The sequence below is a fragment of the Zootoca vivipara genome, chromosome 7 (assembly GCF_965207765.1).
Source record: "Zootoca vivipara chromosome 7, rZooViv2.hap1.1, whole genome shotgun sequence".
Classification (NCBI taxonomy): Eukaryota; Metazoa; Chordata; class Lepidosauria; order Squamata; family Lacertidae; genus Zootoca; species Zootoca vivipara.
Genome location: NC_142590.1, coordinates 80,703,400 through 80,715,507, shown reverse-complemented (window position 1 = coordinate 80,715,507; position 12,108 = coordinate 80,703,400).

The window sequence follows — 12,108 nt, the reverse complement described above, 5'->3', positions numbered from 1 at the left end:
TCCCCAGATGTTCTTGGACTACAGCTCCCATAATCCATAGCTAGCAGGACCAGTGATCAGGGATGGTAGAAGTTGTAGTCCTGTTATGTACTGAGCTGAATCCTAGAACAATAGGATTCAGAATCAGCGGGAGCTACCCAATCCAACTCCAGGTGGAAGTGAATCCGCAACCTGATTGGCCTGCTGGAGCAGCCAATCAGGCGGCTGGCAGAAGTGAATCTGCTACCTGATTGGCCTGTAGGAGCAGCCAATCAGGCTGCAGGCAGAAGTCAATCCACAATATAATTGGCCCACAGGTGTAGCCCTGAAGTAGCCAATCACGCAAGGCCCATTGTGTAAATAATGTATATAAGCAGATGGTTTTGGGAAAAGAGCCATTCGTCTTCTCTTCTTCTCCTTGATGAATATGAGCTGAATAAAGAGCATGAAATTCACTCTCGACTCCGAGTATATTTCACTGGCGACGAAGGTGGGATCCTGATGAGCTGACCGCCACCACGCACTGCACCGCAGCACCGCCACCTGCTGCACCGCTGCATCGCACCGTGCATCCAGGCTTCAGCTCCAGGACCCAAGGAACCCAGAATGGCAACCGACAGCAGCTTCTTGCCATTCAAACCAGCATCAGGAGACTGGGAAGGGTACGCCGCCCGTTTCAACTTCCTCCTGCAAGCGAAAGAAGTCACCAACGATGCCATGAAGAGGGCGACATTCTTCAGCGTCTGTGGAGAGGAGACGTTTGAAATCGCCCGGGCTCTCCTTGCACCTAGAGATGTCGCTACCGTCTCTTACAAAACAATAATGGAACGGCTGAAGGAGCACTTTTCACCACAGCCCTCGGTGGTAGCTTGCCGAAATGCCTTCTACGCAAAGCGGCAAGCCCCGGGGGAAACCATAACTGGGTTTGTGACCTCCCTCCGCCAAGCCGCCCGGTTATGCAACTTCTCAGAGTTGGAGAACATGCTTCGTGACCGCCTCGTCGGTGGCCTGAGGGACGAGATGTTGCAACGACGCCTCTACGCCAAAAAAGACCTCACGTTCCAGATTGCTCTGGAGGAAGCCCTGGCAACCGAAGCCGCCGAGAGGTCAACGCAAGAGGCACGACCGGCCCCGCCATCCCAACCGAGGGTCTACCACGAAGACCTCACCGACGAATCCGAATCTGACAGGGAGGAAGTACACCGAGTACAGCGGCGCACTCAAGCAGCACACACACCACAGCAGCCTCGACGAGAAGGAGGGAACTGTGCAAGCTGCGGGGAGAACCACGAGAGGAGGACCTGTCGTTTCCGCAATGCAGAGTGCAGGCAGTGCAGAAAATTGGGACACATCGCCCGGGTGTGTCGGGCTCGACTCACCCGTCGACAAGCATCAGATGACCGACCCAGGAGCCCCAGGTCACACGGCACCATGCACCAAGGCAACTCGACGGAGATCACGGACTACCAGGTATTCCAGTTGCCCCATCCCAGCACAGAGAAAATTTATATAGAGGTACAGATAGAGGGAGCCCCATGCCGCATGGAGCTGGACACGGGTTCAACTCTATCCATAATCTCGGCCCGAACATTAAGGGAACTGTGCCCTAATGGGGGTCCCAAACTAAGGCCGGCCCCATTCACCCTCCGGGACTTCCAGAAACGTAAGGTCCCTACAATGGGGGTGGGGACCTTCAGGGTGCAATATCGAGGGCGAAAGCAACAATTGGACTTGCTGGTAGTTAAGGGCCCCTACGTTAGCTTACTGGGACTGGCATGGTTTGGACCTCTGGGGCTAGCCGTTACCGGGGTGAACCGCACTAGCTTACAAGTGGACGTGGACGCCATATGCAAAGAGTTTCCAGGGGTTTTCGATGGGGCATTGGGACGATATACAGGACCCCCCATTGCCCTACAGCTAGACCCCGCTGTACGACCCATCAGGCACAAGGCCCGCCGGGTCCCGTTCGCCCTGAAACCCCGCATAGACGAGGAATTGGACCGGCTCGTGGAGCAAGGAGTGCTGGAGCCGGTGCCCAACGCCCCCTGGGAAACTCCAATTGTCACACCCGTCAAGCCTAACGGTTCGGTCCGCATCTGTGCAGACTACAAATGCACCATAAACAAGGCTCTCACGGCCCATGCATACCCAGTGCCAGTGGTCAGCCATGTCCTCGCCACCCTGGCTGGGTCAAAAATCTTTGGCAAACTGGACTTGGCCCAAGCATATCAACAGTTGCCTGTGGACGAAGCCACAGCAGAGGCTCAGACGATTGTGACGCACAGAGGGGCATTCAGAGTAAAGCGGCTGCAATTTGGCGTTAGCGTGGCACCAGGCATATTCCAGAATCTAATGGACTCTCTCCTTAAAGGGATTCCTGGCGTCACCCCCTTCTTCGATGATGTACTGATCACCGGGCCCACACCAGAGGAATTTGAGGACCGCCTCCGCTCCGTCCTGCACCGTTTCCAGACGGCGGGCCTCAAGGTGAAGCGGGAAAAGTGTTTACTGGGAGTGCCGCAGGTGGACTTTCTGGGATTTAAGGTGGACGCAGAAGGGGTCCATCCAACCGGTGACAAGGTACGGGCCATTTGTGAGGCCCCAGCGCCCAAGAGCAAGCCCGAACTTCAGTCATTCTTGGGACTATTGAACTTTTACCATGCCTTCCTTCCCCATAAGGCAGCGGTAGCGGAGCCCCTACACAGACTCCTAGATAAAAGGGCCCCTTGGGTGTGGGGCCAGCGACAAAGGGCCGCATTCCAGGCAGTCAAGGACTTGCTCGTCTCGAACTCGGTCTTGGCACACTTCGACGAGAGGCTGCCAGTGGTGCTGGCATGCGACGCCTCTCCCTATGGCATCGGCGCTGTCCTGGGACACCAACTCCCGGATGGAAGAGAGGTGCCGGTGGCATACTTCTCCCAGACGCTTGCTGCAGCCGAACGAAACTACTCACAGATTGACAAGGAGGGTCTGGCAATCGTGAAGGGCGTAAAAAAATTCCATGATTTCTTGTACGGGCGGCCCTTTACCATAGTGACTGACCACAAGCCGTTGCTTGGCCTGTTTGCCCCCGAGAAGCAGACCCCCCAAGTGTTGTCTCCACGTGTCCTCAGGTGGTCAATTTTCCTTGCCGGCTACCAGTATGCACTAATCCACCGCCCTGGGAAGGCGATGGGCCACGCAGACGCACTCAGCAGGCTACCACTACCAGAAACAGGCCCCGACCCAGCGCCTGCGCAAGAGGTTATGACCCTGGAGCTGCTTCCCGACCGACCCATTCAGGCACAAGAAGTTGCACACCATTCCACAAAAGATAGGGTCATCTCCCGGGTCCTGGACTGGGTGTGGCGAGGATGGCCCAGCAGCAGCCCCGGGCCAGAATTCGCTGGCTACACAAACCGCAAACATGAACTGTCGGCCCACAAGGGGTGCCTGTTATGGGGAAGCAGGGTTGTTGTTCCCCAGCCCCTCCGCAAAAGGGTCCTCACAGCCCTACACGAGACACACCCAGGGGTAGTGAGGATGAAGGCCCTTGCCAGGAGTTATGTGTGGTGGCCGGGGATTGACAGAGAGATAGAGGCCTGGGTCCAACACTGCCAGACCTGCCAAGAATCCCGCCCGGATCCCCCAAGGGCCCCAGTCCAGCCCTGGGAGTCCGCCCGACATCCATGGTCACGCTTGCACGTGGACTTCGCTGGCCCCTTCCAGGGAAAAACATTCTTCATAGTGGTGGATTCCTACACCAAATGGCTGGAGGTCGCACTGGTACCGTCCACTTCTACGGCGGCAGCCATCCGGGTACTACGTAAGCTGTTTGCAACCCACGGGCTCCCTGACACCCTCGTCTCGGACAATGGAACCGCATTCACGTCAGAGGAGTTCCAGACCTTCACAGCGCAGAACGCCATCCGCCACATCCGCTCAGCACCATTCCACCCTGCCACCAATGGCCAAGCGGAGCGCATGGTGCGGACCACCAAGGACAGCCTCCGCCGCATAACACAAGGGGACTGGGAATACCGCCTTGCCGCATTTCTTCTAGCACAGCACAGCACCCCAAGCACAACGACGGGCCGGAGCCCAGCTGAACTACTCATGGGCCGGCGCCTTGCAACTAGACTGGACCGACTTCACCCCGACAGAGCTCAGGATGAGGTAGTGGTGGGGAAAGGCAGGAACCCCCGGACATTTGTGGCCCAGGACCCAGTGTATGCAAAGAATTTTGGGGCAGGCCCAGCATGGGTACCCGCCACAGTCACCAAGGTGACCGGTCCCGTGTCGTACGAGGTACTAACGGAAGGGGGGCAATGTTGGCGCCGCCACTGCGACCAGCTACGGCGACGATTCCCAGGAGGAACCCAGGAGGAGAGCGGGACAGAGGGGTCCCAAGGGGACAGCAGGGCAGTGAGGCCTGTAGAGCGAGAGGGGTGGGCAGGGGAAGCAGAAGCAGTAGGCACAGAGGGGCGCCCCGAGGCTGGAAGGACACCGGAACCAGAGTCACAACCTAGTGGTTCAGTGGCGCCAGACCAGACAGCCCCGGCACAGCCAGCAGCCTCGGAACACGAGCCAGAACCAGAACCCCTGACCAAGGAACACCCCAGGCCACAACGCACACGGAGGCGGCCAGCAGACCTTGGGGACTACGAATGCAACTTCCCGGGCAGGACTGGAACTTAGAGGGGAGGGGTGTTATGTACTGAGCTGAATCCTAGAACAATAGGATTCAGAATCAGCGGGAGCTACCCAATCCAACTCCAGGTGGAAGTGAATCCGCAACCTGATTGGCCTGCTGGAGCAGCCAATCAGGCGGCTGGCAGAAGTGAATCTGCTACCTGATTGGCCTGTAGGAGCAGCCAATCAGGCTGCAGGCAGAAGTCAATCCACAATATAATTGGCCCACAGGTGTAGCCCTGAAGTAGCCAATCACGCAAGGCCCATTGTGTAAATAATGTATATAAGCAGATGGTTTTGGGAAAAGAGCCATTCGTCTTCTCTTCTTCTCCTTGATGAATATGAGCTGAATAAAGAGCATGAAATTCACTCTCGACTCCGAGTATATTTCAAGTCCCTAACAACATCTGAGGAGCCAAGGCTGAGAATGGCTCGGTTAGAGTTTCATACTAGGACTTGGGAGACCAGGGCTCAAATCCCCATTCAGCCATGAAACTCACTGGGTGACCTTGGGCCAGACACTGCCTCTCAGCCTTTCCTACCTCACAGGGTTCTTGTGGAGCTTAAATGAGGAATGGGAGAAGCATGGACACCACTTTGAGCTCATTGGAGAGAAAGGTGAGATATAAATGCAATAAATAAGTCCTGAAATTCCTAAGAACAGGTAATTGTTGGAAGTTTCCTTTACAAGATTAAATAGGTGTGATGAAGTTTCTCCAGATTATAAATTTTCTTGTCTGTTTATGATCTTTAATGTTATAATGAGATTGTATGTTTTCCTTTCCTGGTGGAGTTATGGGCAATGGTAGCCATTTTAAGAAGGTTGCTGTGGAACTCAGGTAAATGAATTGAGACAATTTCCCTTCTTTGTGGCCAGGAGTTTCAAGCTTCAAAAGAGAACAGCTGCTACTGAGAGGGAAAGCACCAAAAGAGATTTTGTGGCAGCATTTATTGTGCAAAATCCATGGGCACTATACTACTAACCAGTGCTTTTTTTCTAAAAAAAAAAATGTTTAGGGGTACTCTCATTTTCCTACTCATATTGAAATACTGCCCCTCAATAAGGCCAAATTAGATTCACATAATGTTTAGGGGTATGCGTAGCCCTGCGTCCCCTCCAGATAAAAGCACTGTTACCACAATTTCCATTAGCACAAGGATTTCTGCTTGTGCAACAGAACTTTCTACTCTCTCTTGCCTTCCATGCATGTCCTGCACCCTCCCCAGATCTACCTCAGGGGGTTGGGGAAACTGCTAGAACAGGTTTAGCGGGCACACACAGGGGAAGAGAAACGGAGACTATTCCATTATGCAAGCAGAAATCCTTGCGCTGATGGAACAATTGTCTTAGCACTATGCTGGATTCCATATGATGTTGTTTGATGTTTGAGAGTAACACAGCATTTGTCTCTGTATCAGTCCTTCATTGTGAGCCCCTTCAGGGACCCTGAACAAAGAATTTTGAATACGTATAACATCACAGTAAAAGTGTCTAAAAGGCAACACTATGAGTCAGGTGCCAGGAAGATTTGGACACATGGGGTGATTTCTTTTCCAATGCATATTAAAATCCAAGCTGGAGGAGAACTTTCTGCACCATAATACTCACTTTGTATTTGAGGGGACCACCATGAGCGGTCAAAATTAAATGATGAAAGTCGACAACAGATACTGGCTCAATTGTCAAGCACAGGCTAGCTCTCTGGGTTGTTGTCAGAATCAGCTACCCAGGCTGATTGGAAGGGAACAAGCACTGGGTATGTGGATGAATTTGGAGGCTGCTGCAGCTCAGCGGTGGAGCTGGGAAACCCTGGAGGACTACAACCAGTCAGTGTAGAGAATACTGCTAGATGGACCAATGGTCTAACTCACAAATCTATACTGGTGAGTTATAACATTATAAATGCATTAAAAAATGTGACACCAGGGGCACTGTACAGCAGTCAATGTAAAATTGCATTGAGAGTTATATAAAGGTTTTTTTCTTAGCATTTTTTTAAGATTAGTATAGATCCAGCTTCCTATATAGGTGCTCACCCAATCATTGAGCACAACACCAGTTGTTGTTGTTGTTGATATACTGCCGTTCATCAAGATCTCAGGGCGGTTCACAAATAAGAATGCAAGCTAAAAACACAAATAAGTAATTAAAACAAATAACAACAACAACAACAATAACAACAACAATAATAATTTATTACGGTATTTATACCCCGCCCATCTGGCTGGGTTTCCCCAGCCACTCCAGGTGGCTTCCAACAGAAATATTAAAATACACCAATTTCTTAAAGATTAAAAGCTTCCCTAAACAAAAACAACAAAACAATACCCCTTCCCAAAAATGCATCAAAAAGACCGTAGAATATTAATCAACCCAAAACCTGGTTGAAGAGGAACATTTTTGTCTAGTGACTAAAGATATACAGTATAATGAAGATGCTAAAGAAACCTCCCTGGGGAGAGCATTTCACAAACAAGCCTCAAGCGACAGCAAAGGATTCAGGAGGAATCCTAAACTGCATGCCTGCTCCTTCAGAGGGAGTGTCATCCCATCAAGAGCAGGCAACTTCCCATCCATCCATCCAGTCTAGGGAACCACCCCCAACAGTGCCTCTGTCTTTGTTGGCTCTCATCCAGTCCATTACCGAGGCAATACAATGGTCCAGCACATCCACTGCTCGTGGGGCTTAAAGTACATCTACTGCCTCACCAGAGGAGAGTAGAGTTGTGTGTCATCAGTATATTGTTGACAACGTACTCCAAACCTCCGGATAACCCCACTCAGGAATTTTGTGTAGATGCTAAACACCATATGAGATGAAACTGAATCCTGACGAACTCCACATTGAAGCCTCCATGGGATGAAGAATTGTTTCCCCAACATAATCCTTACTGCTGGCTTGAGGGAATTTGAGTTGGGAGCTACATTTGGGGTCTCTAGGCTTTACCCCACTAAACAGTGAGCTTTGGTGGTAGTGGTGTGTCAACAGATCCCACCCGCCCTGCATATAGCAAGCAGACTACAACAGGCACAGATCAATAACCTCAATGGCCCAGTGCAAAGAGACAGGGTGGATTTTCCTTACAAGATGACCGAGGGAAACATTCATCTTTATTCAGAAAGACTGCCTGCACTTGTCATTATCCTTGCCCGTTGCTTACTAGGGGAAGGTGAATGAAAGCTTGCCTTTAAGTGGGAACTGAATTGAAATTCTGCCCCATCCCTACTTGTTACAAAGCCTTTAATTCAATACACTGGTCTTTAATCCCATTACATGTCTCATGTCTCCATTTCGGGGTGAGGGTGGGGGAAGAGGAGGCTAATCAGAGGCATGCCGACCCAGCTTGGATTGGGAAAAGAACAGAAAGTGTGCTGGAAAAGTTTCAGGAACATAGACAGAAAGTAATAAAGAGTTTTTATGGAGGGCTTTTTTCAGCTGGAACTCTCTGGAACTCAGTTCTGGCATCTCTCATGTGGGCGTCATTGCCATTAAAAGAGAACAAGGAAGGTGTCCACGGCGAGTTCTGGCACCTCTTTTTCTAGAATAATAGCACTGGTTTTATGACTACATTAATCAGTGTTTTCCATCTTCCTCCCTCGCATAGTGATACACAAATACTTGCAGAGATGAACCCTTTACATGACAGGAATGTTCCATTTCCCCTAAATATTTTGTTGCAAGGAGTTCCTTCTGCCACAGACCAAATTGATCCATTGTCCCACTTGGTTTGTAACTTTGATCTTCATCCTATTTGAGGCAAACTGTGCAACACTGTTAGAGACCCACGGCCTACCCCACCATGTGCGTGCATGCATACATTGAAATACACCCACCCATGGCAAAATTATTAGAAAGGTCATTGTCATCACTCTACCCATCTTCTTATTCTTTGTCTTCACTGGTTTGATAATGCTTAATCGTTCCCCTCATAGCATGGCTAAAGCATTGTGCTTGGTCACAAACAAATTGAATCACACAACAGCCCGCATGATTTGTTTTCCAATTGTGAGTATTCCTGGGGACTTTATGGGCATCGGATGCTCACCAAGTCCAGTTGACAAAAATAAGATCTGTCATTAAATCATGGCATTAAGGAATATATTAAGATTTCTGTGTGCATGAAAAGAAATTGGAAGAAAAAGCTGCCCTCTTGTCCATGGGTGTGAATAACTCTTACTGACATTAATGTGATGGGCTCCAAGTTATGCTGAGCACAGCTGGAGGGTTAAGGTTCATCCACCCTGCGTAATAGCAGTGATGAGGAGAATAAGAAGAATGGCAGCCTGGGAGACTTTTCAGAGTTGAGCAAAGTTCTCCCTCAAACTTTTCATATTGAGGTTTTTTATTTTTATTTTATGCTACCTCTTTATTTCCATTCAAGCAGCTACTTCTTCTTTCCCCATCCTAGATAAAATCTCACAGATGATTCCCCACCTGTGAACTCTGGAGGACGTCCAATGATGTCTGCTCACTTGTGCAATGGAGATGTGCTTACCGTAGGCAATGAGACTTCCAGTTTCTCTTCCCCCTCCAGCTCCCTTTACACCTTTAAAATCTGCAGCAGACGGTCTCCCAACCCTTGGAGCAGATGTTGCATGTGGAGAACTGTAAGGAGGAGGAGAGGAAGGAGAAGCCCCATTCTGTGCATGGACATCCATTTAAGAACTTAAGAGGAGACTGCTGGATCACACTGAGGACCCATCCAATGTCCTTTTCTCTCAGTGCTAAATAATAATAATAATAATAATAATAATAATAATAATAATAATAATTTATTTATACCCCACTCATCTGGCTGGGTTTCCCCAGCCACTCTTGGCGGCTTCCAACAGAAATATTAGAATACAGTAATTTATTAAACATTAAAAGCTTCCCTAAACAGGGCTGCCTTCAGATGTCCTTTAAAAGCCTGTTAGTTGTTTTTCTCTTTGACATCTGGTGGGAGGGCATTCCACAGGGCGGGTGCCACTACCGAGAAGGCCCTCTGCCTGGTTCCCTGTAACCTCACTTCTCGCAATGAGGGAACCGCCAGAAGGGCCTCGGCACTGGACCTCAGTGTCCGGGCAGAACGATGGGGGTGGAGACACTCCTTCAGGTATACTGGACTGAGGCCATTTAGGGCTTTAAAGGTCAGCACCAACACTTTGAATTGTGCTCGGAAACGCCAGTGGGATCTTGTGCTGCACACTAGATCTCACTCAATGAATTTGAAGTGTGATACTGAGACATTTTGGCTCAGCAGTGGGAGTCACATGAGGAGTGAGATCTAGTGTGCAGCACAAGATCCCTGTTTCTTTCTGAAGTTGAAGGATAAGGCCGAAGGTATTGTTGATGTAAAGCTGCATATCTGTGGATGAATCAACTTAATTTGTAATATTGGATCAGATATACGTGGAGTTGGGGAGGGAGTAGGAGACTGTAATGAAAATGCATGAAGTGTACACAAACTTTGCTACCAGTGCAACAAACAGCAGAAATGTAAATATGTTTTGGGAAGAGCTTGATGTTTATCAGTAAGGACTTTAAAGGCTGATTGGAAATGGGATGCCGGCAATTCCAATTAATGGCAATCTTATCACCGTCGCAAATCCAAAAGAAGCTCTTGCCTACAAATGTGATAAGCAAATGCGAAATAGCTTATGAAAGGGATTTGACTTTTTGAAAAGGAGGCTAGGTCTCAGAACTCTGTTCCTTCACTTAGCCCTGCCTGCTGAGGGCAATGAGGGCTGAATGGTATATTCAGACTATGGAACAATGTGGGAAACAGCTAAGCTTTTTTTGTTGTTTTTAAGATTGGCTTCTGCTATTTGAAATCTAAATGTCAACAAGTTGGGTGATACCAGGACAACTTACAACAGGGTTAGAGAACCTGTGGCTGCTGCAACCTGCTGGACTACAAGTCCCATCATCCCTGATCATTGGTCATCCTGTGTGGGGCTTATGGGAGGTGGAGTCAATAGCCAGTCACTGGAAATCTTGCTTACCTCCCACAGTGTTGATTTTTGGTTTGGTAGTGTCTGGAATAGAGCTCTCTCTTGGCATCTCTTATATCAAAGAAAAGTAACTAGGGAGGAATCAATTCTATTCAATCTCCTGTATTGGCATAGAAAGAGTGTGTTGTATACATGAACCAGGCTGGGGGGGGGGGATCTAAATCAGATCACTTTTATGCCTAAAAAAATTATGTATGGCAATATGAGACAGAACACAGACCTCCCCCAATGGTCCAATTATGATTGTGGAGAAGTTATATTTTAGAAGATAAGGATAACGTGATTTGTTGATGCCTTGGATTGTGACTATATAAGATGTATCCCATGAATAAATGTAGGGTGTTATCTTCTATTTCCTTCTCCTTCCTTTTATCCCTTCTTCTTCTCCTTCTGTTTCTTCTTCTTTTTCTGCTTCTGCTTCCCTTTTGAATTGGCATGTTTGATGTTGTTTGTATTTTATCTTTATTTTAAAAATTAATAAAGTTTCTTCAAAATTAAATAAGAATACAAATATGAATAAGATAAAGTGGCAATATTAGCCACCATCACCATCCCATGTTGCCAAATTTCCCCATCAGCTTCCATCTGCTGATTCCTATTCTAACTCCTTGATGTTCACAACTGTGTTGAAAACTGTAGGTTGGAGTTTTATTTTATTTTCACTTTCCCTTTTGTTTTGGTTGCAGCAAATCTCAATGTGATTGCACCCCCACCACCCCCACCACATCATTACCTTCGTAATTTCAAAAATATATATAGTTTTTCACATTTCCCTCCAACATTAACAATAGATATTCCCTTCTATTTTTTTATAATATTAAAAGGGCTGCTCCTTTCTGGAAAAACACACATTTCCCATTCATTTTCACTAGAGATCTACAAACAGCTATTTGTCATGAAAAGTGGAACCAGCAGCAAAATGATGCTGTGATTCCCCCTCCAATGTGTGGTCAGCATTTGGTGCCCAATGCTCAGTTTCTTCAATGATACTCCAGGGATTTTGTTTGCCAGATTTTCTTTTTGGTTGAATTTCTGTAACCCTTGGGGTTTCATAATGTCTTGTTGCTACCTTTAGTGCCATTTGATTGCAGGGACAAAACCCAGTCCTTCTAAATAACAAGAAGATTAGAGTCCCTCCCAGTCACCACAATTTTTTGTTGGCTACCAAGGTGAGCCCAAAGTTGTGGACCCTGCTGCATTTCTTGATGTAATGAGGATGTGCCCTCTCAAACTTAGGTGAATTTTCTCATTCCTGATTCCAGCTCCATGTTTGCCTCAAAGCAGCTCTTCCCAGCTGACTTGGAGAGCTGACCACATATAAGACCATCTTCAGTATTAGCTTCTTAAAAGGATCACTTATCAGCGCAACAGGCTTCCAAGAAATCAATAGAGTTTGTTGATCTCCTGCACTAGCAATTAAATAGTGCTTCCTCCTACTAGCTGGCAAAGACCAGAGTTTGACG